Here is a 26,886-nt window from a genome sequence, read left to right on the forward strand (position 1 = left end):
TTGTCGGGGGGAATTGTAGTCTTCAGTTGTTGACTTCTATGAATGGCACTGAAGAGGATTTAGCAATCTAGAGTGGTGGTGGTGGGGAGGGGTGTGTGTGTAGAAAAAAAATTCTGCAAGGGTTTACTAGTAAATTTCCAAAAGATGCCTTAAGTTAGGGACTTGCAGACAGATATAAGCCATGTAACTGCCCTCAGTAATCTTCTGCAACTGGTGCTGAAACCTATGGCTGTCCAACTTGGAACAGCATTTTACTGAGAATTAGCTCAGTTGTAGAGTCCTAAGTAAATGTCAGGTTCTCCTTTTCTGTCTTGTCAGGGATTTCCCTTCCAGTTTCAAGTCTGAACTTAGTCTTCTTTTTTTAATATGTCCAAGAGAAATTTTAAGTTATGAAGATTTTCAAAGCTGGGATTTTCCTTTTCCTACCCTCAACAAAATCAGAGCATTTCCAGTCTTAACTGATATACGAGATACATCCCATTCAGAGAACTAATACATCCCAACACTACCAAAACCCAAGGTACCTGCCTCTAAAATTAAGACTAGTGTCTTCTCTCAGAGGCAACCACTCATCTTCACTAAAGGATCTCTTCAGGGGACTCTCCTGCCAGGGTAATTCCAGTGATAACGTGAAGGGCTTCACTGAATTAAGTCATATGTCATTGCTTTAATTAGATTCATTGGAAGAAAGAATCTGAAACTTGTGTTCTTTCCCTGATTTTCTTTGACCTTATTAATCTGCAAGATAAAAAAGTGGAACACTGTGTTGCAGCAGGACCAAAGTTTGTCATTGCATGCCCATTCTGAAGAATGAACTTTCAAAAAGATGTCTTAAAAATCCATCACAAAGCTCAAAGCAAATTAGAACACTTACGACATAGGATGGTCTAATCCAGAGCAGGAATGCTTACATGGACAAACTATACATCCCAAAGGAGTTACGGAGAAAGTGGGATCATAGCTGTATTCATTCCTCTAACAGGGTTTTGAAAAAGGCACAAAGTACCAGACTGAAGAATGTCTCACTAGAGAGATAGTCATCACTAGGGAAGTGGAGCAGGTTACCACCCTTCCCCATCTCTGTGTTTGGAGAGGGACATCTCTATTATATATAGTCATGTGAGGCTAGGGCATAGTGGATGGGGCGCCAGATACTTGACAGCATAGATATTGCTCACTGTGTCTAATTGCTAGTGCCCAGTAGGCTCCTACTGGGAAAGTGCCTACAGGAGAAAGATGGACACAATGTCATCATCCCCTTACATGCAGTGGGACAGACCTTGTCTGGGTTTGGAGTCTTTTGTACCCCAGATGCCCTCCTGACATGTCTTCACACAACTTACCTTCACCCACACATTATGAAAAGCTACCTCTAGTAGAATGCAAAACAAGCTTGGTGGTGCCCTGTGCTGTCCCAAATATCTTAACAGAAGAGGAAAGGGCAAAGAGGGAAAGCCAGAACTGGTGGTCTCCATCAGCCCCGCTTGTGAGAGAGCACTGCAGGCTGTGCTCCTGACACACAGCGATTTGCATGGTGTTCCTGCTGTCTCTGCAGAAGCAGCTTTGGGGAGGGTAGCATGTTGACCAGAAGCACCTGCTCCCACAGGATCCTTGTGTTAGGTGAAAACACAGGGAAAGACATTTGTTTCTGTAACTGTGGCTGTAACTGAGACAGGATGTAGAACTTTTATCCACATCAGTGGTATATAACTAAAGCAGCAAATTAATCATAAAGTAGGCATGTGGTTGAGAAAACTAACCTAAATATCAACATCTAATACAGGGTATTTTATTATTTCTGTGTGTACTGTTTATGGAGATTCTTGTACTGCCTACTGTGGTAAAAGCTGCAGATCTACATATCCATGGAACAGGCCAATGCATCTTTGTATCACAGTCTCCTTTCCAGGGCCCACCATGGTTATTGGTGAGTTTCATTGCCTGAGGGGGTGCTACATTCATGAATAAAATACATGGGCTCAAGCTTGGGTGCTTCTTCTAACTAACCTGCAGAGACAGCTTGGCTTGTATCTCACCAGACACCCAGTACAATGGCTGAATAGAAAGAGTGGAGAGGTGAAAGGTACTGAGTCAGGCCTTATAGAAAAAGTAGTGGCTAGATTTTACCAATGACCTTGGAAGAATCCCCCATCTAACCTGAACTGAAAGTGATACTGTATTTGTAACCATCACAAGCTTTTCTGTGATGGTGATGATCAAAGGCTCTCAACGTTGCCATTATCAACCGACTGAAAGAAGCTATGTTTGCAGCAGCACTGGTACACACTCCTTCTATCTTAACTAAGATCGACTTTAAATTACTCAGGAAACAGAAGGTACAAACAGGCACGACTTTACAGAGTGATTTCACAGAGCTTGCTAAGGGTTTCTCACTGCTTTTTAACAGAGGGTTGTAACAGGACGCAGGATGTGGCCTTTTTCTTTGACAAGCATCTAGAAGTGCTTGTATCCAGAGAAAAATAACCTTTCATTACCCATAGCCTGTGCACATGTGCATATTTATACACAAACAAGCACCAGTGGAGGAAACCGCACTGTGTTCTCAGTTTTGCAGATCAGCTGTTTGACTTCATTGTGCGCCTATCTGCCCAGTAATCTGAGAGCACATAGCAACATAAGTGTTGCTGGGCCAAAAATAGTCCTGCCTTCAGCAAACTTTTCTCATACTAACCCTGAGCAAAAGCATGTGTAGGAAATGGCATCTGCCAGATAACAGCTGCTAATTATCAGAAAATGGGTGAATGCCTGATTGGCTTTCATTAGTGTTCTATGCAGTTAAGAAGTCAATTGCTTATATGCATATAGTCTTTTTAAGTGTATGGTGTTCATTATAGGTTATTTAAAATTTTCAGTAGAGTTTAAGGTGGTTATCAAAGGTATTTATGATAGGAGCTATCTTACAGTGAAAACCAATCTAACTTTCATTTTCCATTATCACATTCTTTGCTGGGGTTTCTGCCAATAGAATTCAAGAAAACTGAACAGCAAGAAGAATTCTGCTTCTGAGATTATGTCGAGAGTAGCATACTTCTGGCCTGTAATCCGTATGAAGCTGTTTTGAATAAAATGCACGATTCAATATACCATGTTTCTATGTGTACATATAATACGTATATACACGTTTGCCACTTTGGGGAAGGTAATGAGACAAACTGCAAAACTTCCACAGAATTCAATGGAGTACCAAGTCCTGACTACCAGGAGTACTACAGCTTCACTTGATACTATATCCAAGTTTAAAGTGTACAGCAAGTATCTACTGTGTATGTATAATAGGGTGATTTTTAAATTTGTCTTAAACATAATGCAAATTAGCATACACAAGAAGATGAATCACTTACAGACTTACACGGTTCAGTATAAGTGATCCTCAAGACGTCAAGCTGAAACACTCTCCACTTAGTTCCCTGAAATTTATTTACCCTTAAGAAATACCCAGAGATATTTTTTACAGGACTTCAGTGAAATTCACCGTGCAAACAGGGAAATCCCCTAGCAGAAGAAAGCTTTTGAAAGTGATAGCACAAGATTACAGAGTCCTTCAAAATGTGGAAATGAGAATGGAAATAGCGGAGAAAGGCTTGAGAGCTCAGTATAGATGTCATTTAAAATCCTACCAGCAGCACTCTCTAGGACTACTGGAAACAACGCAGAAGCAGCTTTATTTACACTTCTTAAAGTTTCTTCTCATTCTACCTGTAATACATAGGAATAAATCTACACATATGTATGCAAGTGAGCAATTTGAATTTCAGCTCAAGCAAATTTTCCTGTCTTAAGTGGTTGACACAACTGGGACATAGCCTGGGATAAGAGAACAGATGTGGAACAGCATGCAGATTCACAGTTACACACTTCTTAGGAAAAAAATGTATTTACAGAAACCTGAAAGGAGAGGTTTTTTAACTTTTTTTATCTGCTTTTCTTAGTTTGAATACAGACTTTAAAACAACAACAAAAAAGGCATTATATTTGGATATATTTACAATGGCTTTGAGATCTCATTGGGAAGGTTTCATTTTGCAGCACACCATTTTGGTGGATATTTCAAAATAGGAAGGGTGGAAGCACCTTGGTGGAGGAAGGAATAGGTTATTGAAGTAAACAGAGCCTTTCAAGGGAACACCTATATGATGCCAGAGATGGGGAGCTCATGCAGAACGTAGTCAGACTGAAAAAGACGTTCAGAAAGCAAATAAAGAGGTATCTTCCAAGAAATAAAATGCTGTATGATTTTGAAACGGTGGGAGTCAATAATAGAGCGAATGCTACAATAATAGATAGCAATGGGAAGCTATTGCATGCGACAGCAAAAAAATGATATGTTTTTAAGAGTGCTGCATGTTCCCAGCTGCTATAGTTCTACTTGATTTCAAAGATGCTCTGGTATGTATCTTACTAATTATTTCAGTTATTTCAGTAAAGATACATCCTAGCAGCCTCAGTATCTGGGAACATCAGAATAAACTTGTGGTTTACAGTATTCTGCAGGAAGGTAGCACAATGTGTTTCATCTGCCTGGTGCCTCAGTTCTGTCTTTTCTACAAGTCTGTCTGTACATCAGCCATCAGTAAACACCTAAAGGGTTTTCAAATTTAGCACTATTATTTATGTATCATCTACCAGTCCCTATTTTATTCCTTCTGTAGACCTACCTACAAGCAGGGTTTCTTTTTTTTTTCCCCAAGTCCAGTGATCTTTAGCAGTTAGGGAGAAAACTATTGGTCTCAGATTACCCAAATTGTTTCTCATACATGGGTTAGCACACCGGTTGTTATTTTTTTGTGCATTCTACAACAATAATTTGAGAATTAAAAATTCAAATTCTAGCTCTATGCTGTGTTTATTAAACATAGACATTCCACTTTCAATTTATTGCCCTTCCAAAGACATATTTAACTAATTGGTGTATTTAGTGGACAGGTTTCCATCCTGACATTCCCTGACTCCTCATTTTCTATTGTATAACAGCTACATGCTTTGAATTGCACTTTAACTGGTATTCCAGGTTATAGTTCTGTTTTGCATTGGTATTGCAACTTCTTAAAATGCCCTTTGTTTCACAGAACATTAAATGAGCACATCTGTCATAATCATATATTAACAATTATTTTAAAGCAAAATGACATTTTTAATACTAATCTAGTTAGCCCATGAGACTTGTTACAGCTGGCAGTTCTCAAAAATGAGAGATTACAAGTTATTTTACTCTTCATTGTTAATCCTGTAGAAAAATGGTGGGTTTGGTCTGTTTTGAAGGTGTACATTCTACTTACATTTTTTTTTAATTCCTGGTATGGTAGGCTAAAACTTCAGAAAAGAACATCTGATAAGTCAGCAGGAAGAGATTCTGGCTGACCAACTAAAGCCACTACTGAAGAGGGAGTCTGAATAGGCTTGTGGAGGACCTGTGATGCTGGGGGACGGACTGATTCAGAGAACTGGAAAAGGGGTATGAAAATATTAATTTGTAGATCGTGAGGAGTACAACAGCTGAAAATCTGTGTCAGGTGAAGTATGTCTGCAATAATATATGGCTGCATAGCATTTTGGTATGCTTTTGGTTAACCTTATAGAAAACATTGCACACAAAAAAACCCCCATGTATCACTGATAAGATTTCTTTTTACCTGGAGATGTTTTAAATCTATTTCAGATCCAAGATCATCACTACACTCCAGCAAGTTCTCTGCACAGAGCTGGTGATATGAAGACAATCTTGAGGTATGTAAGTGTAATGTCATGGAGCAAATCCTAGGAATGTTAAGTACTTCTACCATGGGTTATTTGTTGGAAACAGGAGGGAAGGAGGCCATAAAGTCACAGAGAAAGAGGGTGGGTGAGTTGCTTATTTAAGAAGAGAAAATGGAATTTAAAATACTGAAGAACTGACAGATCTATTCCTCTGATTCTGTAAACAAGGAGAAGGAGAAGCCAACAGGTTAAAAATCTGACATCTACAATAATTTAATCAAATATGTGGCACTTTTGACGTAGAACTTGGCAAAAAATATCTCAAGTGTCTTGAATAAGCTTGCTCTTTCACACTCTTCTTAAAATGCTTTCTTGTTGATTTTCATTGTGGAATTTGAAATGCAGTGATTTTCTCAGGCATGTTCCCAAATGTGGGTCAGCCATTTAGTGAACAGAAATCGTACCATGTGGCTAAGGAACAATCACATGACTGCATTTAGCAGTAAGTGGTGACTCTTTTTGGACAAAGAATTTGATTTGCTATTACAAATAGGGAACATCGTGATGAGTCCAGTGAGATAGCTATGTGTGTGGTCATTCATCCAGCATTAGTATTCAAAGCTGTATGTGCTTACATGATGGATTCCTCTTTACACATAATGCTGGTCTTTTGACACTCAGAATCATATTTTTTTTTTGGAAAAAAATGCTTTCCAACAGAACACAAACTTGAAAAGTTCTTTTTTATTCCAAAACTATTCTTAGCTATACAAGCCTAACCTTCTTCATGTTTGCTTTATATTCAGTAGCACTGTTCATACTTTGGCATCCTACCAGATCCATTTTGGAATTACTATAATGGCATGAGAACATTTCCAAAATACATTCCAAAATACAAAATTTCCAGTTTCCAAAAAAGTATGTATTTCTCTCTTATTCTATTTGAATTTATTCCTTAAAACTCACCCAATAAAACCAAATATTTAACATAAACATCTAGGACTTAACGTTTGACTGCAATACTGAGAACATTAATACAGTTTTTAATTGTTCATGTACCAGAAGTCATGGACACTGATGCTGAAGAGACATTTACCCGTTTTTAGATTTATGAATGTAGCTAGTTCCACAGAAGGAAGGAAACTACTCATAAACATATGCACACATCTTGCAAGAAGAGGTCTTTTTCTTTAACAGAATAAAATGGAAATTATTGCATTTACAGGCTGAGCCAGAGGGAAAGTCCTTTTGTTAAACAATTGTCTCCCTTTAGACTTTCAGAAACCTAGAAAGGTGTTTGTAATGCCCTATGCTGATAAATCTAAAGGAATTACCCATACCAATTACTTTTGGTCCTAGAGTGCCTGAAGGCTCCTCTGTGCTAGATACTGTACAGAGCAGACAGTCCATGCCCTGAAGATCTTAAATGCTCCGAGGTCGTTGAAAAACTGGTGAAATTCCCAGCACAGCTACAGTAGGTTGATTGTGCTGCTGAAGTTTTAGTGGCTTAATCAGGCACATGACAACCCTCTCCCAGAGGAATGTTCCTCTGCAGCTGTGCCCCTCATGTACACAGAGTTGGCAGATGGAGCAAGAAGGGGTATAACACCAGAATGGCCATGAATGGAGGATGGGATCCCTGTGCTGCAATGGGATTGGAGAGACTTTTTAGGTTTGGTTTTGTTCTGTCAGAGAGGCTGAGGTTTGTTTAGGGAGGGAGATAAACTAGTGAGAAGGAAACCCTGAGAGCACTGAGGACAGGAGGCAGCACTGAGTGGGGAGAATGTAGTGAGAACGGAAGGGAAAGATGGAGTTGAGGTGAAGAGACTGCAGCCATGAGTGAAATGTGTTTAGAGCAAACAGGTAACCGGTAAACACCAGACTGTTGCAGTTTCAAGGTGGTAGGAGCTCTGTCATCAGCTTTGGAAATGAGAGGAATGAGTCTATTTTCCAAAGTATTGTAATGGGTTGTCTAAACAAGAAACTTCTTTATCCAACTATCTTGTCCCAGATAGGCTTTGACCTGGCAGAGCAAGCTGAGACACACATCCTCACTCTTGGTAGGTCAAGGTGGGGGAAAAATTCTCTGAAAAAACACTGATCCAAGAGGTGTCAGGACACTCTTGGGAAGCTCTGACTGCATTGCACAGCAGGGAGAAAGGGAAGGCTGAATGGAGGAGAAACTAGAAAAGGATCTTTGCAAAGCTCAGAAGGGTCAAGAGCATACCTGTGGGCTGGGCAGGTAGAAGCAGGACTTTGCAGAACTTCACAGAACTTTCAGAGGAATGGCAGAATAAGTAGAAAATTAGTACCAATGTTCCAGTTAGTGATCATGTCTGGGTAGACTCACAAATAGGAGCCAGTACTGCTTTAATTGAGTTGCAGTTGCTTTGGCCACTAGGTTATTTGGCAGCTATGGGAAGACACTTCTTTGTTTGGCTGCATTCCTCGTCTGCTGGGGTACATGTTCTTGAGCATCTACAGGGCTAGTCATCAGGAGCACCTTCATATTATAGTAGTCAGTCTAATCTATTAGAAATAGGGAACAAGTAAAAGTAGACCCCATTATCCTAAAAGTGATCATTAGCTTTGTCTCTAGAGGATATACAGAAAGATGAAAAAAGGGAGTAGCTGGCTACTTGGTTAGGAATCTTCTTCAGCCAGTCTCAGGACATCAATTCTTTTGCCTTGGACTGGAGATGACAGCAGGTCATATAGCTGTAAGGGTAAGCAAAAAAAGGTGGTTTGTAATTGGAGGCAATAGATGCCAGATCCCACCTCCATTTTGTAAAAATTGCTAGGTTAGAAGTACAAGAGACTACCAAGAGAGAGAACATGAGATACGACTGAATTTTAGCCAGCCAATAGAACCCCACCCATTACTTCAGGAGCTTCTCATTCTTTGAGACTAAATGAGTAGGTAAGGAGGGTATATTTTAGCTTAGAGGTGCATGGTACTTTATCAAACATCATACACCAAGACAGACAGTGCTATATTCCACACTTACTTATAACTCCTCTTGCTTGTTTGGGTGCAGAAAGCAAAACTGGCCCTCATACCAAAAATTGTCATCTCATGTTTTCAAATACATCCAGTATGTTTCCTTATAAACAATAGCAATGTAAATACAGGATCAAATAGTCTGCACTTGGCTGCCTGTGTAGAATTGCAGCGTTAGTAAGTGTGCTATGCTATCTGGCATAGGGTAAGGCAAAAGCGTCTATATATGCATTGGTTTCCACAGCCTTATCTTCAAACACCTTGTGTTCAACATATGTGAAATGATTCAGAAGTATTCTGCAGTGCCCTTCTGTCTGCCACATTTTGTCACACTCAGATGGAGATAAAACAAAACAAAACAAAACAACAAAACAGAAAACCTCAGGGCATTTTAAAACAGCTACATGAGTGATATCCTGGACCTTTTATCCATTTCATGAAATACATTAGTGACAGATAATGATAGCCTGTCAGATAATACTGGAGCCAAAAATTAGTCTCCTCTTGTTAGTTATAAGCCATTTTCTGCAAGGATTTCTAAAGTCTGAATGCTTGAAAAAATTCAACAGAGAAAAGGACATTATTCTGTCACCTTGTTAAAATACAACTATGGTGGTGTGGTTCAAAAGTGTTTACAACATCACAATGGAAACACAGGCAGTGCAAAGTCACAGTACTGCAGGGAACTAGATCAGTTTTAGTAACACCTATTGGGAATAGTTTTGTAAGAGTTGTACTCTTTCAAATTAGTTTTCAATGTATTCAACAAAGAAAATAAATGGAGTGTAAGATACAGGGCTATTTTAATGCTGAGATATGATTCTGTGTTAAAATCCGTGGTAACTTTGTTAGAGACGCCTCATTGTTGGATTGGTTTAGATTATTTCCATAGGTAATAGAAAGTGGAGAATTTGAAAAATGGAAAAAAACCCTGATGCCATCACGTTATTAATCTAGTATTGCCTTCTGCTGCCTACTATCTTCCTGAGTTTTGTTCTGTATTTGCCTTCTCATCTGCTTCTATTGGCCTTTTCTTCAGCCCTCAAGCCATCATGCAGTGAAGTGTGAATCATTTCCCTCACACCTTTAATCACACTCCCCACACAACCTACTATTGAAAAAAAAAGACTTTTCAGCTTGGGGGAGATAAATGCCAGCAAGGAGAAGGCACATAAAAGCCCTTGTTTCTTCAACCCTTCCATATGAGTTATAACTGGTGGGGAGGTTCTCGTTTTGGCTATGTTGCCAGTATATTTACCTCCAGAAACCCACTACTGTGGCAGACAATCTGAGCAGGAACAGTAGTGGTTTCCACATTACACGTAATCAAAGAAAGAGGATGGGAAAGCTCCTGAAGTTGTAACACAAAGGGGACAATGGATGCAGTTTAATTTAAACATGGTTTATTTAAGATTTAAGCAGATTTTTTTTCTCTTGGGGAATTATGATGCCATTTTAATGTCTATTTCCAGATATTTTACACATTGTTGCAATCACTTTCAGATGACTTAAACATATGCACAGTTATTATTGTTTATTCCTTCTGTTATCTCATACATTTTCATTCAGCTGCTCTTTATTTTGAACCCTCTTTGATGTATCTTGATTTAGGTCTTGCCAAACTCTTAATCAAGAGAACAGATACTTCAAAAAGACTTTCTGGCATCAAGTCTTACTCCCTCCCTTGTTCTCCCCCCCCCCCCCTTTTTTTTTTTTTTTTCCTTTTAACAGGAGAGTGGAAGGAGGGAGGAAAGGATTAAAACATGGACCTTGTTTGTCACAATACATGATCATACAGAATAGTGTACTGCTTCCCAACATCTTTTGAAGCATGCCTCTAAACTTTTTTTGCTCCTGATGAAGTTCATCACACAATCCATGGCATTTGGGTTAGAAATTGTCTTGTGAGGTACCACCACCTTCTGCAGGGCTCTGAAACTTCCATTATGATGTACCATTGTACCAAAATACAATATACCATTTGTTAGACACCCAGACTACTAGTTTTATTAATTTTGGCAAATACAGTAGTAGCTGCAGCAGCAGTAACTGGAGGAGCTCTCTGATAGTTACTCTAGTTTGGACAGGGTCAGGTTCAGTCTTGCAAAGCTCCTAGTCTGACCTGTGTGACTGGCAAGTGGAGGGAAGGCATTCAGGGCAGTGAAATAACTTCTTCAGGATGACACACAGGTCAACGCAAACTCAAAATTGCATTGGAAATATTACAATACTCAGGATGAAGCCTGGGTAGATTTTGGCTAAGGGAGGTCCCTTATCACTCACCTAGCTTGGGCCGCATACCCTCACATGTCAGTGGTGCACTGTTTGGGCCAGGATTTCTGTCCTAGCAGTTTTACATCCTTTTTTCAATTAAAATAATTTCTGATCCCTGTTTCTTTGTGAAAAACAGTGATCTGAAGAATGAAATTTCATTTCTTGATATTAATTTGATAAGCAACCTTTAACACACAGATTTACAAACAGCATTTGCAGCTCTCAGTTAGTCAATAATTCAGTTAAATTGAGCTCCCCTTCAAACTGTTCAGTACTTGGGATGAAACCTGATTGCCCCCAAGGTTACTTGCAGGCAATTCACATTTAATTTTCTTGTAAAGGAGTCGTGTTTGTTAGAAAATTCACTGAAATCACATAGTGCTGGCACTGCTCTAAGATCTAAACTACTTCCATTCCAAAGTGAAAAACACCTGTGGCACAGCGAGCTCCACCTGAAGCAGTCACCTACAGCCCTGTTTGTAGTTAATGGAGCATCACTGAGACATATGGACTATGTTTTGTCTCTTCTAGAGATGTCTGATGTAGATTAAATACATGGTTCTTTAGAATTGCTTATTTCTGTCCCTGGTCAAAAAGGAGTCTATGTTACCAGCTAGAGACAGGCATGTGTATTTTAGGCAAGTCTATGTTACCAGCTAGAGACAGGCATCTGTATTTTAGGCATCCAATACAGATAGATGAACTTCATCCTATGAAATCACACATCCAAAATTCACACTGTAGTAAAATTGTAATAAACAAGATTTCGCCTACTCATGATGGGATCACAGAATGAATAATGAACTGTTTAAATTTAACATAGTACACCCAACTGAGAGGTCCTCTGGTGCAGCCACCAGTTCTGATACTATTCTGGACATCCACATAGCGAAGGAAAGACTAAAACTGGAACACTCTTGTCTTTTTCTGGAGACAGAGCTACAAAGAAATTTAGCGTGAAAGACAGACTTCTGCTCTGGGATGAAGTTTTCCTCAGCTTTTTGAGGTGTATGTCAGCAATCCTCCCTGACTCTGTGTCATATACCTAGAGAGGACTTGGACTCAGGACAGTGCGGTAGAGCCTCGGTGGTTTTGGGATAACATGTGACTTCTTTGGGTTTTCTATTATTTTCCTTCTGTGGGTTTTCTATTATTTTCCTCCTCTCAGGTCATCTTTGTAGCATGTCACCTTTTCCTACCCTGAAGTGTTCCTTCTTCCACATTTCTCTGTGAGACTTCTGATCTCTCTTATTGGTTTCTTAGATGTGTTGACAGTTTCCTTTTCAAGCCGATGATACATTTCGTCTCCCATGAATTTTCCAAATTTCTGTCTGGCTTGTTCAATTAATACCTGGCTCAACATTTTCTCCAGTACTCACAGTTTACCATTTCCAACACATGCTGGAAAAAAGGTCACACATACACAATTTAATTATTTCCTCTGATCTTCTTGCTCGTGGTTTTAGTTTTCTCTGGATTTCACTGTATCTTCCCTGTTTTTTTCTTACATTAAAGTTACTGATTTGTGCTTTCCACACTATTTGTAAATTTAATCTCTCTCTCTTTTCACTGTCATCATTGGCTGTAAACATCCTGACATCTATTTGATATTGCAGTGCCATACCAGGTGGATGCTCAGTGTCACCATGGACCATACTCTCACATTTTAGTTTCATGAGATAGCAGGACATCCAAACCCCCAAGATCTTCACTTAAAAGTCATTAGTGTATCTCAGGGATATGTGCTACTTACATAACATGAAAGCTGCCTGTTTTGCAGTAGTACTAGTAACAATCAGTCATGAAGGGACTAGTTGATCCTTCCTTCTTTAAGGTTTGAATTAGAGGGAATCAGGTGTTTGGAATTAAACATACGCGAGTGTTCTGCTGCATCAGAGACAAGAATTTGCCCTCCATTTCCATTCACATTAATCTAGTCCAGCTGAAAGTTTACAAAGCGTGTGCTACCCAGACAAAGAGATCTAGGAAAGGATTCATTGTGTCTTTGAGTAAAAGTGCTAAGGTATTTTGAAACTAGTTTATTTTTACAGTGTAGTTTTCCAGAATCATTTACTACTTGATATCCTTTTACTGTTTTACAGTTTCATCTTAAAAATCTGCCCTTAGGAAAATCCAGGAAACGCAGTATTCCTGGTGCAACTTTTCTTGTAATCATACTATTTCAAATGAAAGCTTTTAGGATGAGGTAATTCAAAAGGTGATTGTAACCCAGCAGTGGAAGCCCCAACCTACCTATGTAAGGATCTCTTTGAAGGACTCTAGTCAGGCTTGTACTCTGCATGCAGTGCTGGGGAAGGCCCTCTGTATAAATGCAGTGATAAAAGTCAGACTGAAATGATTTTTTCCCATGACTGGTAGTATTTAATGTTAAGATAGTATCACATCATTCTGACAATCACTTCCTTTTTTCTTTTTTTTTTTTTTCAGCTTTAATGGTTCCACTTCAAAATTTGCAGTCTCTGCCACTCCGTCTAGATGCAGATTAAAGTAGTTACTCTTTTGATGTAATTCCACAGCCCTCTTTCAAAACACCATATACATCTGAAACACCATATACAGCTTAGCCAAGCCAGATTGAACATCTCCATACATAGCAACTGGCCACTACCTTTCTGTGGTTAGTTTCTGGATTCTGTCGCACACTATTTAGAGTTGCTATGCTCTGAACAACTATCAACAGCAGATAAAGAAACACCTTTAAATGTTTTGCTTAAGAGTTATTGGCTAAATTCTGAATCACATCACATGGTACAGACTTTTAAGATCAAATTACACAACAGAGAATGTGGTCAAAACAAGCTACCTGAAGAATATTACTCAAGCATTCATGATTTTTCATCCCATATATTTGAGAAGAATGCACAGTACACACCCATCAGGATTGGATGACTCCAGCACGTAGGGACTGAATGGATTTCTTTAATAGTTCACACCCAAGTTATTGGCAAACTATTCAAATTATGCAAAAAAATCACCTGGGTTATTTGTAGTTCTAGGCACTGAATCACACACTTGAGCAATGGACAACTTAAGCAAAATTTCTACTTCAGGAAAACAAACATGCTCTGTTTCTGTTAATCTTGAAATGTTAAGTTTATAAAGGAGAATGGCTTATGCATTAAAAAGAACTAGCTGAAACTTTTCCAACAGGGTATGCTCAGGTAGGGAAATGCTATTATACTGAAAATGAAATATTGGATTGAGGTATGTCCATACTTAAATAAAATAGATTTAAAAAATGGAGTAATTTCCTTTTTTTGTTTTGTTTTGAAATTAAAATAAAACTTTAAAATCTCCTCACAGAATTATAAATCACAACATTTCAGCATGAAAATAAAAACGACACTAACTCAGAACCAAAGTTTTTGGCTTTAGCAAACAAGAATGTTCCAATTCAATTTGATGAGTTTTCCATAACATTTGTTTTAAGGAAAATTTAGGATTTTCATATTTTAAAATTCAGAGCTGAAACTTGTTGCTAAGATAATAGAAATCCCGGTGGAACTATATTGCTCAGTTTTGACCATTTGCAATATCTTGCCTTTCATGACTGATACCGTATTCACCAAAGTTCAGCTGCAACTGTCAGCCTTACCACTCACAGCTATGTTGTGGCTTGGTAAACTCCGATTTTCTTAGTTGGGTTTCCACACTTTACATAAAGTGCTAGACTCACCAGATTGCCCAAGGACTAGTCAGATGGGGAAGCTGGTCTTCATTCCTGACCCAGAAAGTGAAACCTCCGTTATAGGCTGAAGAAAAAGTACCAGGACTTCATAAGGGGGAATAAATTAACTCTGAATGCTTTTGCCTTGCAGATAAACAGAGCATACCCAGGAAAGCTCACTCCAACAGCTTTCTGAAATATCGAAGCCTAAATCCACCAGTGGCTTAAAACCAAAAGATACACTACTTCTGCATTTCAAAATACAGACGTTGGCTGCGTCTATGTGTCACTGAAAAACAGAGGAAAAGTTTCATGTGAAATGAATTCTTATGAGATGCCAAAATGTTAATTTGCTTGTGAAAGAAATGCTTGGAGTTCTACTGCTTTGGAGCAGGAACCTTTGTTATATAGCACCGGCTACACAGGGCTGTCCCACAGCTGCTGGAATAGTATAAGAATAGTAACAACAATATTCATTGATGCTCTTGCTAAAAGTAGTAGATGAAGATACTGCTAGCACAACTGGAAAAAATTAGTACAGGAAATATGCAAGCTGGTGTGAGAAAATTTCCTGACAAGTGAGAAATTGCAAGTTATGGAATATTTCTCTAAGGGAAGTGGTAGCAACTGTATTGCTTAAGATGTGTGCAATGAAACAAGACAAGTTACTAAATAATAAACTATAGGAAAAAAATTAGACAAAGGAACAGAATAACCTTTAAAACCTTTCTATCGCTAACATTTTCATAAAAATAATTTAGAAAAAGGATTGAACTGGCTTGGAAATTTCATGACCCCATACCATTATTTTCAATGCATTCTTTCAAGTAAATCACACCTCCCTCCATGTCTGGCTGAAGTCACCTGCCCTGGCCCGCACATCTCATAATGATTATGGTCATAACCCACTAACTGCTTTTTCATTGCTGCCATCACTCACAATGTGGCAACTTGGGAAATATATGTCGAGGCAGCTCTGTAATTAATAGCATGATAATTAAACAGATTCAGTTAAAAAAAAAAAAAAAAAAGAAAGAGGTTTAAGTTTGAATAGTCACTTTCAGAAGTATCTGTGCATTCTTTTCCACAGAATTCATGTGATGGTTGGGGTAGAAAATGGCAAGATTGCATTTACAGACCATATCGCCTGGGGTCAGTCTAGTCAAGGCTATCTTAAATCTCAGCATTTTAGAATGAATTTTGCTCTCCTTGTTATATCTGGGGTGACCAGCTCAGGCTTAGAGGGAAGTCAGTGGAGCAAGGGTTGGGAAAATCAGCAGTGGTCAAGGGAGGGGGTCTAGGGGAGTGAGCAAGTAGCAAAGAAAGAGATGTGAAAATGGAAAGAAAGGGTCTACGAGTTTTCTGGGAGTCTGGGTTTGGGATGTGTGAAGGGAGGAAAAGGAAACCAGTGGTTTAGTGTAAATGGTGACTGCTTCTGCCTGTCCCTCAAGAGCAGCAGGTTGGAGGTTGCAGGTGAGAGTCAGAAACTGGCTGTTAGAGCTTGTGGTTCCAGGCAGTCACTCTTCTGGCTTGAAAAGCAAAAGTAGGAAGATTGCTACACTTTGGCCTAAAGCTATTCTCACCTTTTGCTGCTGTGGTCTATTCTGGCAAAGCAAAACTATAAACCTAACATAGCCTGAAACCTAGCATAGTCAGCTAACCTAGTGGCGAGCTATCATCTCATGTGTAGTTTTAGAAGTAACAAAAAACTGGTAGCATATCCTAGAGTTTCAGTACTGAACACGATATAAGCATGGCAGAAGAGCAGACTACTAAGATCCATAGTGAATACCGAGAAGTAGAATTTTGTCATTAGAATTAAATTACCCTACATAATGCAGTTATAATGCAAATATTTACCTCTTAGGAAAGGATCTGAGAAGGCTACGCATTTGAATTTTATTATGTTCTAATAGCTTTCTCAGTTGATTTTCAGAAAATAGTTGTACTCCACCCTGCAGTACCATATACAAGGAAATAGTAGCTTTAAGAACAATGAGGAACATCCTTTGTGACCTTGTTTTGTAGAGTCTTGTTTAAAAATATAAAAGGTTGTTGAATTATAACAGATTAAACTCCGCAGACCTCTCAACATCTCAGCGCAAAGTGCAGTCTTGATTTCAGTTTATTCATGCAAGAACGCCATCAGCTAGGATACTGCTATAGCAATTCAGTATTTATTATCAGTCTTTTATTGCATTTGACCTCAGTCAAACACAGCTGGGTGAGGTTTATCCCTGAGTTATTAGACAGAACATAAGAATGAATAAGTAAGGTCCACTGTTCTCCCTTTTTCAGGGTAACCATTTTCGTAACTTAATGCCTTTAAGGACTGAACTTCAAAGGCCATTGCTACTGTACATATTCAGCTTCTAAGTAATTTTCATATAAAGATGGGCAGTAAAGCAAAATGAATCAAAAAACCACTTTCTGCCTGGCGCTCAGGCTCCAAAGGTTAATTAGTCTCAAAATTTTTTTTAAATGAAGGTTTGGTGTGCAAGCTAAAGGAATATAGTTACTTGAATTGTTTGTTTGCTACTGCATAGGACCATCACCTAAAGGAAAAAGAGATCTGGAAGCGAAATCAGTTCGCTTGCTCTACTAGAAAATTGCCCTGGTCAAAAAAGCCAGTCTTCAGGAGCTAGCCATTGAGCCTCTCTTTCCTGCCTGATCATTTCACCAAGCCAAGGTAGCAGATCCAAACCAGTGGCAATCCACTGTTTCTTATATCCTTGGCAGGTTTATTGATCTTTCATCATCTGCCTGTTTGTCAGTCTAGTGTTTACTTCAATTTCTGAAAGTATTGGACAGAATATATGACTGGAGAATTAGAAGGCTTGCAAATGTCTTTGAAAGTCAGGAATATCTGTGTTCTCACATATCTCTTTTAGCCTTATACATTGTTTTTCTATTAAATGCTTTTATGGAGGCATTGCCCCTTCTCATGTACTGTCATCTGCCTCTGACCTATTTGACACACTTCACTAAAGGATTTGATCTCAGTAAAGTACTGAGATATTGCTGCTGGAGGCGACGGATATTCTATGAGTTCTAAATTCAGGAATATTATCACTAGGCATTGTACTAAACCAGAAAGCAGCTATTAAGCTTTCTATCTCTTAATGCAGTGTTTGAAGTCATATGCTGATATCCCTGGAATGGTGTCAGATTGAATCTCCTGGACCGTGAGCCACTGCTGTATTTTATCGGACAGCTTCTCTGCAGCTATTAGTGTGTTTCATGTACAGTGGTTGGTGTTCTGCATCCCCCTGCCTACCTCAGGCTACTGATTCTCAGCAGTTTTGTGTTTGTGACCCAGCAGTTTATTTTTAGTTCTGCTTGCACTACTATAGTGATCTCTGGCTTTTCTTGGAGTCTATTTACTCTTAAAAGGTAACTGATAGCTAATAACTCACTGCTTTCCTGCTAAAGTTTTGTCAAGTTCACTTGATAAAGTTAAGACATCTGAAGCTTTACAGGGGATACTGATATGTGTGTATGTAGTAGTAGTATATATACATGTATTGCCCTATACTCTCAATTACAAAGCATTCACTCATCTTTTCATTAAAAAAGTCTTAAAGCTTTTACTGTTTATGACAGGCTTTGAAGTTCAGAAGGGAGAGAGCCTTGGGCTAGAGATGTGTCTTTTCTTGCTCCCATGCAATTCCAGAGAAGTTTAGTAGAAATATAAACTGCTAGAAATCACCAATTCTTGCCTCATACTTGTGTTATTCAGAGGAATGTTAAGAGCATGCACAAAATAAATGCACATAAACATTTTAAATAGCTGGGTTAAAAAAACCACCAAAGGAAAAGCAGCAGCAGCTGCTGCCTTGAAACCATAGGTTGGCAGCCTCAGGAAGATAACTAGGAACAGGTCAGCTTATGAAAATCATTTTGCTGCCCCTCAGGAACCCAGCTGAAAATATTCAGTGTTGGTTATAGCAGTCCATTCCCATACTTTGAGACAATAACTGTCCTTTGTTGCCAAATGCATAGGACAAAGAAGGTATCTGCAATATTTTATTAATTACATAGGTGTGGTTCTCTTTGCCTGAATCTTGTATTCATGGTGACCTGAAGCTCAGCCAAAGTCTAGACAGTGATCCAGCCTGCCTGCTTCAATGGATTGCTCACACCTGTAGGCACCTAAATTCTCCAGGTGCCTGCCTTTTTCCCTCAGCACTTCATTGTGCCTGTCCCTATGAGCTGTGCAGTGCACATTCACAGAAGCATAGAATCATTGAATCATTTAGGTTGGAAAAGACCTTTAAGATCATCATCTCCAACCATTAACCTACCACTGCAACTAGTCCACCATTAAACTATATCCCTAAGCACCATGTCTATGCATTTTTAAAACACTTTCAGGGATGGTGATTCCACCACCTCCAAGGGCAGCCTGTTCCAATGGTTGACCGCCCTTTCTGTGAAGAAATTTTTCCCCATCTCCATTCTAAACCTCCCCTGGCACAACTTGAAGCCATTTCCTTTTGTTCTATCCCTTGTTATCTGGGAGAAGAGGCCAGCCCCCATTTGGCTACAACCTCCTTCCAGGTAGCTGTCAAAAGCAATAAGGTCCCCCCTGAGCCTTCTTTTCTCCAGACTAAACAACCCCAGTTCCCTCAGCTGCTCCTCATCAGACTTGTGCTCTAGACCCTTCACCAGCTTCATTGCCCATCCCTTGGACACACTCCAGTACCTCAGTGTCTTTCTTGTGGTGAGGGACCCAAAACTGAACACAGTATTCTAGATGCAGCCTCACTGGTGGCTGTGTATGCCCTGCTCTTATCCAGGTGTAAGTATAGATGGGCACACAAAGTCTTTGTAAGATCCCAGAGGAAGCCTGAAGGACACAAGGTGTAGTCAGCAGTATAGCAAACCCCACTGTAGGAAGCAGTGACAGTCCATTTTTTTGTGTAACACTTAGTTACAGTTTTAACATTTAGAAAGGCAATCTGAGGTTAAAGGATTTAGTTGCTTTTCTGTCAAGGTGCAATGTTACCCGTATCAGCCCAAAGAGTGTCCCACTAGCATAAAACTAAGATCACTTTTGCATGTTTTCCAGCTGGATGCAGGACTCCTATGTGCCCGGCTTCATAGTGGCTCAACTTGTTAGGAAGAGATGAAAATCTCTTTAGGCAGGACCATAAAAAAATTGCCTTTAAATGGTGTCCATGCAACAGCCTATCAGTAAAGTTAAAAAAAAAAAACCCAAAAAACTGCCATCAGGCACAGGAGATGATGTGCAAGCAAAGCAGAAGCTAGGGCAGAAGCCTCCTGCTTCCTAAGTGACTGCCCTTACGTTGCCCTGTCTTGCAAGCGGTAAGTAGCACCTCCTTCTCTGTACCTCTCAGTGTCCCACTTCAGAAGCGGACTAGGCAGCTAGCTAAGAGGCACTTGCCACTTTCCTACCAGTCTGTGTATGATTTGGTGAACTATACTGCCCTTTAGATGTGCCTGAATAAGGTGGACTGGCTACCCTTCGGCAGGACTCCGAAGGCATCTGGCTCTCTTTGAATACAAAACTTAAACAGTTTGGTTAGGTGAGCTGGATTGCATGCCTCATTTCACTTTTGGGATGTAATTCTGCCTGCCAAAATGGACTTGAATCAAAAGGAACTGTGAGTACTGTCAAGGAGGAAGTGAAACAATGGCAAAAGAGATAAGGCATCTTTGGGTATAAAGTCAAAAAGTTAAACAATGGTCAAGCAATTGACTGGGGAAATGCTAATTCTAGGTGCCAAGTAGAATTGCATAGGTTACTTGCTAAGGCGAAGGTTCAAAACCAAATATTTACCAGTTAAAACTTTCACTTTAGAACATCTGCAGAAAAGTGAGGGAGAGGGAGAGCTTGGAAGGCAGCAGCTGCATGTAGTAGAGGTGATCAAAACATGGGTCTTGCACAGTGCATCAGTGGCTAGGCTGCTCTGAGGAGTTCAAGGAATAGTAAACTGAACAAAAGTACTAAACTTGCATGGCCTTTTTTGTTCCTGCTCTCCATGTGCCTGCAGCAGAATTACTAATGAGTTTCTCTGTAAGAAGCTGAGTTGTTTAAATCAGCAGCTTGTGGCCATACCTATAGGCAGGGTTTTCTGAAACAAGCAAGGTGTCTGTGGTGTGAGGAGACACAATAAATTCCCAGATCACTGGTGGAAGGGGAGTTTGTTTAGTTGGTGGGAATCTCAGTTCACTTCTGGAGAGAGAGTGCAATCCAAACCGGCTTCTGAGCAGGGTGAGGGGCTGTGTAGGTCTCAGCAGGTCACTGGTACATGTGGAGACCTGGGAGCAGCACTTGAGAGTCTGGTGAGCTTTTGGTGCAGCAAAGGAGTGGCTCTAATTCCCTGATTTTCTCCATATGGTAGGCTGCTGCTGGTCTGGGATGGCAAAAGGAAAATTTCTTCTGTGTGGCAAACACAGCTGGCCCTGCCATGTTAGTCAGCTGGAAAAAAAGGAAGGTTTCATCAGAGATTGTAATATGCATCCAGAGATCCAGTCTAAAGTGCTTATTGGCACAGTTCAAGATGTAACAGAAACTCAGCCTGTCGTCTCTCAAGGATGTGCACAAAAGGAAGGGAAGGGCACAGTTCACCCTGAGGCCAGGATACCCAGTGATATACTTAGTCCTATAGATCGAGTGACAGAGGTCTCTTATTGCAGGGCTGAAAAATGGGGTTGCATCTCTGATGGCAATATACATTGGGAAGAACAAATCACTGCATTCAGTGCTGTTTGTCCTACCTTCTAATTGAACAGAAAAGGCAAATTTAGGAAATTATATTAAAAAACCCTCTGTTAACAGAGATGTTATTCAAGATTCAAGATGTAATCAAGCCCTTGTATATATGTGTTTTACACATAACAGTTTTTTAGGTATGTAGCTGTGTGGTCATTGTCTGTAGGATTCAGTGCACAGGATAATCACTACAATGCATAAACAGCTGTTAACAAACAAACAAACAAAAAACTTCTATAAAAAGATATGTTTAAAAATGCATTCCAGCAGAGCTAGCTTGTCGTTACCCAAAAAATCGGTATTAGCTTCCAAATAAAAAATCTTCATCCATCAAGAAACCCTCAGGATTAAATAAACCCACCTAGTTAATCAGAAAAATAAAATGTAAATGTGTCCACATGGACTTGTTGCTGAAATATGTATTGCTTTGCTAAATAAAGTTGACAGTCTGTGATATTGCAGAAGTGATTAAGGGCCAGCAGTGTATTCTTCCAGTGGAAAAAGCTATATATAAAGGAAAAGGAAAACAGAATGACTTTTAGTTCGTTTGGCCCTATTCATAGTTTATGTGATAAATGACTACAGGCCCAGATGTTCCAGAAAACTGTGTGCTATTTAAGTCACCTTTAATGTTTTTCCTATTAGATAAGGTTGCTTCCAAAATGCCATAAACCAGAGATTTTTAACAGTTGTCCAAGGGAATATTAATTATGGAGTTATTGGTCACATGTTGTGGCCCCTTATTGCCAGCTGCTGAGATACTCTACAAGAAGTATATAAATACTCTCTAAATATCATTGCTGCTTGTAAACAACTTCAAATGAGAGGGGCCAAGGCTGTCATCATCAGGTGATGAGAGCTGCGGAGAGAGGCAGAGTGCAGTTTAGGAGGCAGCCAGTCTGTTAACGTGGGACCCTCACTATCACAGTTGTTAATACTTTTTGTCTAGGTCTGTATTGCTGGATCCAAGAACAGTTTCTAGCCCCGTGGTAGCAACTTTGTACCAGGTTAAAACTTAGGCAGGCTTAGTTATTCCTCCTTCTCCTTATCCCCCTCTTCTCACATTTTTCCCCTATATAATCTGTTCCCTGTAGCAAGGAATCCTGGGCTGAGCCGGGGGTGCAGAACAGCAGTGTCATGGCCAGAGACAGTACGGGCAGCCCCCTCTAAGGGCAGAGACACATGGCCCCTCACAGCAGTGGTCCTTCAGCAGAAACTGTCCTTTGTGCAATGGTGAAAGTGGGAGTTTTTCCAAGGGAAAAGCAAACCCTATTTTCCTCCTGAAAAATGTAGATGACAGACAGATAGATCCCTCTAGCTGGTCTGAAAAGATGCTGCCAAGAAGGGGAAAGCAAACACACAAATACCCTTCTCAGCAAGGTGAAGGTCTTCCCCAAATAGATATTTTTTTTCCAAATTCTTTCCCCATGACATAATTTCGGTTTTGTCTTGCAGGCCTTGCTGAGATGATCCTTCTTCTTTGAACATGACATTTTCAGGAGATAGAATCATATTTTCCAGTTTTCTTTCCAGTCCCAGCTATAACTGCTTCTGGATGAGGCTCTGGGGTTTCATATCAGGTGGAGGCTTACGAAGTCACTGTGCAGCCCAAGCTCTGCTAGAGGACTCCAAAATGACCCAGCAGTTAGCAACCTCTCCAGATGACAGGTTGAGAAGTGAGAGGGAAATGGTGTGAGTAGCTTGCAGACTTCTGTGGGAGTCCCTGGGTCAGGATCTCTGGGCTCACGTAGCACCGCGCTGAACTGACTGAAAACAGCCAGCGTCCTTCATCCTGGGTCTTGCTGTGCTGCCCTCTTCCATGGGACACACTGGTTTTACTCCGGCCTTGCGCTGCAATGTCTCACTCTCTAACCTGTAGAAAACTCTCTCGTTTCTTGGGTTAGGAGGCTGCAATGGCCAGAAGTGATGGAAGCATGGGAAAGGGGCATCCAAAGCTAGGAGAAGAGCAGGGCTGTTTTTGGACTGGCACAGGCCATCCCTAACGTGTAGTTGGATGAGGAGGCTGAAATTGTTTGCTGTATCCTAAAGTGAGGGTTCCACTCCTCCATGATGCCCTTGCCTCTGTGCTTCTCTTTCTTCCCTCCCTGTTGTCATGGCTGCAACACCAAACCTCCCTTCTGCTCCTCAGCTTCATCTCTTGTTTCACCCTATGTGAGCCAGTTCAAGTCACTAATCCAGCAGAAAGTTCTACACTTTTTTTGCTGAGCTGAATTTCGGCTAGGTCTTTGAGTTGCTCCAACTCAGGGAGGACTGGAAAGGCAGCAGCAGGAGTACTGGAGAGTGATAGATAGGTGGGTGCTGCCAGCAGATATGGAGAGTGAAGGGCTGGGGCCACCTTCACTCAGTGGCAGCAAACTCTATTGAGCACTGAGGTCTGTTTCATCTGGTAGCATCCGGAGTGTAAAAATGCTGACTTTTAACCCCTGTGGTTTAAAATTGTTTGAGGCTGAAGTTTTCCGTAAGTTAATTTCCTCAGTGACAGCTGCCTATAACAGAGGGCCTCAAACAAACCCTTGCAAGAATGGTCCTTATCCTTCCTAAGTCAGTGAAACTACCTTGAAGTGCACTACCAGCGCTAGCTATAATATGGGTATCTTGGAAGTAACATTTTGTTTACAACTACAAGAAAGTTACTACAAGGTTTATATTTCTCTTGAAGTCGGTAGTTAATTTGATGTGTTTGTGTTAAGTCTTTATGTCACTTTGTAATCTTTCTTTTTAATCTTCACACTTTTAAACATATAATATAAAAACTAAACCTTGCCATTGGTTGAGATTTAGCACAAGACCCCAGGCAATGGCCCTGGTGGAAAAAGCTCTCGGGGAGAAGTTTTCATGTTGCTCAGCTCTCCTCTTGGCAACCTCTTTGTGACCCAATGACAACAGAACCTGAGTCATTGTCATTTCTCCTAACTGTAACCTTAACCCTAACTATAGCCAGGGGCTGAGCTTTACATAAGGACCTCCAGCCTTGGCCTTTTCGTTGCCCAAACCTTCTGTAGGCAGCCCCTTTGCAGCCCCCTGCTCCAACTGGACCCTTAAGCTTTGTCTCACACCTTGCGTTAGCTGTAACCTTTAAAGTAACTGAAGCCTCTACCCCAGACAACCCTTCCTACTGACAAAACAAAAAGGGGAAAATTCTTTTTGTTGCTAAAACTTTCCCCTGGCAGCCTCTTTGCAACCTCATCCCAACTGTATCACAGGGGTTTGTGTCTTCCCTAATTCTTTTCCCTAGAAACAGCCACAGAGCTAACCCCAGACAAACCTAGCTGTGGCCAAAACAAACAAATAAACAAAATAATGAAAGAATTCTTTTGTTACCCAAATTTCCCCTAGGCAGCCACTTTGCAGCCATACTCCAACTGGACCCCTAGGCTTTGTCCCTCTTCTTACCCTAACCCTTAACATGGGATGAGCATTAGTCTGAGACTTCAGCCCAGACAGAAAATTTCTCAGAAGAGACTTATTTTTGTTGTCCAAATCTTTCCTTGGTAGCGTCTCTGCAGTGCCAACACAGCTGAAGCCCTGGGCTTTACCTTTCTTTTAATCTCAAGCCTATGATAGGTGTGTTCTGTGTATTAGGAAATAAACCCACCAGGTAGCCCAGGTGAAGACCTGTTGCAGCACTCTCCAAACTATCAAGCTGCAACAAGGTCTTTTACCATCTCATACCAGCATACTCTTCATACAGTGCCTCTGCTGCCTTCTCCTGGTCTCTCCTCACTCCAGGCACTCATTCTCTCTTCCCTCTGCTTCTTCCTCAACCACTCTCTCCTCATTGGCTCTCAACCCCTTCACAGAACCAGCCACAGCTGCACCTTATCCACATCAGCCAAGCCGACACCCCTGAAGCCAGCCCACAGCTGTATATTATCAATGATAATTAACCAGCTTCATTCCTCTACACTTCCCCTTTTTTTTTTTCTTTTTTTTTTCTTTTTTTAACATTTCATACCTTACGTTTTTAACAATTAAAGACCATTTGAATTTGCAGTTTAGCCTTTGCGTGGGTTATGGTTACGGTTGGGGCTGAAGTTACGAGAGAGAAAATACCTAGATCTGCCACTGAAGGACAGTAGCAATTAGGCTCCAAACCAATTAATGGGTTTTGTGGCTTGGGATCTTAGTCTAAGGCTTAGCAAAAGTCTAGGTTTAGGGTTGGGTTATGATGATTAGGAGGAAGACAGACCCTATGGATCTGGTTGGAGATGGGCTGCCAAAGGGCTACCCACAGAAGGTTTGAGCAACAGAAATTCATGTCCCCTAAGAATTTTTCATTTTGTCCTAGGCAAGGGCTGTCTGGGCTTAAAGCTTTGGCCACTTTTAGGGTCAGGAGAATGACAAAGCCTATGAATCCAGTTCAGAAGTGCTGCAAAGGGACTGCCAAGAGAAAGTGTAGGCAACCAAAGGTATTGTCCCCTGATAAGTCTGATTGCTCTTTGGGATATGTTTACCGTTAGAGTTACTAGAAATGTAAAGCCAAGGGGTCCGGTTGTGGTGGAGTTGTAAAGGGCCTGTAGAAGGAAGGTTTGGGCAATGAAAAAAATTTTCCAAGACAAACTCACATCTAGGCTTAGAGCTGAGGCATTAGAGAGACAAAGCCTAGGGGTCCCGTTGAATGGAATTGCCCAAAGACTGTTAAGGGAGACAGAAGGCTGCAGAAAGACTTCCCTCACAAGAAGTTTTTCATCCAGGACACATCTGTCCTTTGTTGTCTCATTTCCCTAGGACTTTCACTTGTAGGATATTATGTTTATTTCCATTAAAACACTTGCTGAGAAGTCTGAAGTACGTATGTGTCATGTCTTGATATGTGTAAACCAAAAACAAAATTACAAACAATCCTATTGAAAATGCTCTTCAGCTGGAAAACAAAAGTTGAAAAGAAATGTCCTGTCATGTTATGGAATACAAAAGGTCCCTGTAGAATTTGAAATAAAGTATGTAAGTGGCAAGGAAACATAAGACTCATAACAGAAGCTAATGTATGGGGCTGAGTGAAAGACCTTCCTAATGACCTGTAAGGCAGGAATGTCAGGAGGATGAGGCTCAGATTACAATCTTGAATACAGTATGTAGTTTAAAAGTAAGCAATGACTTTATGGGAGTCATCTATGAATAAACATAACGTACTGGTGGTAATTCAGGAAAATCCCTCAGTTTTAATATGAAACTGATGGATGCAAGCTCAGTCCAAAAGCATACAACCTAGCTTGGAGGGAACTGTACACATAAATAATGGGACTGGTAATTTCTTGCCACTGCTGTGAAATCCCCATGTCTAAGAACTGAAAAGGGACTTGCCCAGAATTCAGAATTTCCTGAGGGTTTAGAATTTCAAGTTTCAAATTCCCTGAAATCCATATTCTGTGTTCTGGCCCGAGTTAGGCAGGTTGGTTTTGTCTTTGGGTTTGTTGTGTCTGATGCATAAGCTGAAAAATAACCTGC

The 26,886-nt window shown here is 40.4% G+C and overlaps 1 long non-coding RNA gene across 1 annotated transcript in view; it reads left to right on the plus strand.

Annotated features, from left to right (window-relative positions):
- Window positions 1-5,156: 5,156 nt before the first annotated feature.
- LOC130150736 (uncharacterized) overlaps window positions 5,157-26,886 on the plus strand; it is a 55,105-nt gene continuing 33,375 nt past the window's right edge. The window contains exons 1-2 of the long non-coding RNA XR_008822349.1: window positions 5,157-5,473; window positions 5,678-5,745. This is a non-coding gene — a long non-coding RNA (uncharacterized LOC130150736). The remainder of the gene's footprint in view (window positions 5,474-5,677; window positions 5,746-26,886) is intronic.

The sequence above is a fragment of the Falco biarmicus genome, chromosome 5 (assembly GCF_023638135.1).
Source record: "Falco biarmicus isolate bFalBia1 chromosome 5, bFalBia1.pri, whole genome shotgun sequence".
Classification (NCBI taxonomy): Eukaryota; Metazoa; Chordata; class Aves; order Falconiformes; family Falconidae; genus Falco; species Falco biarmicus.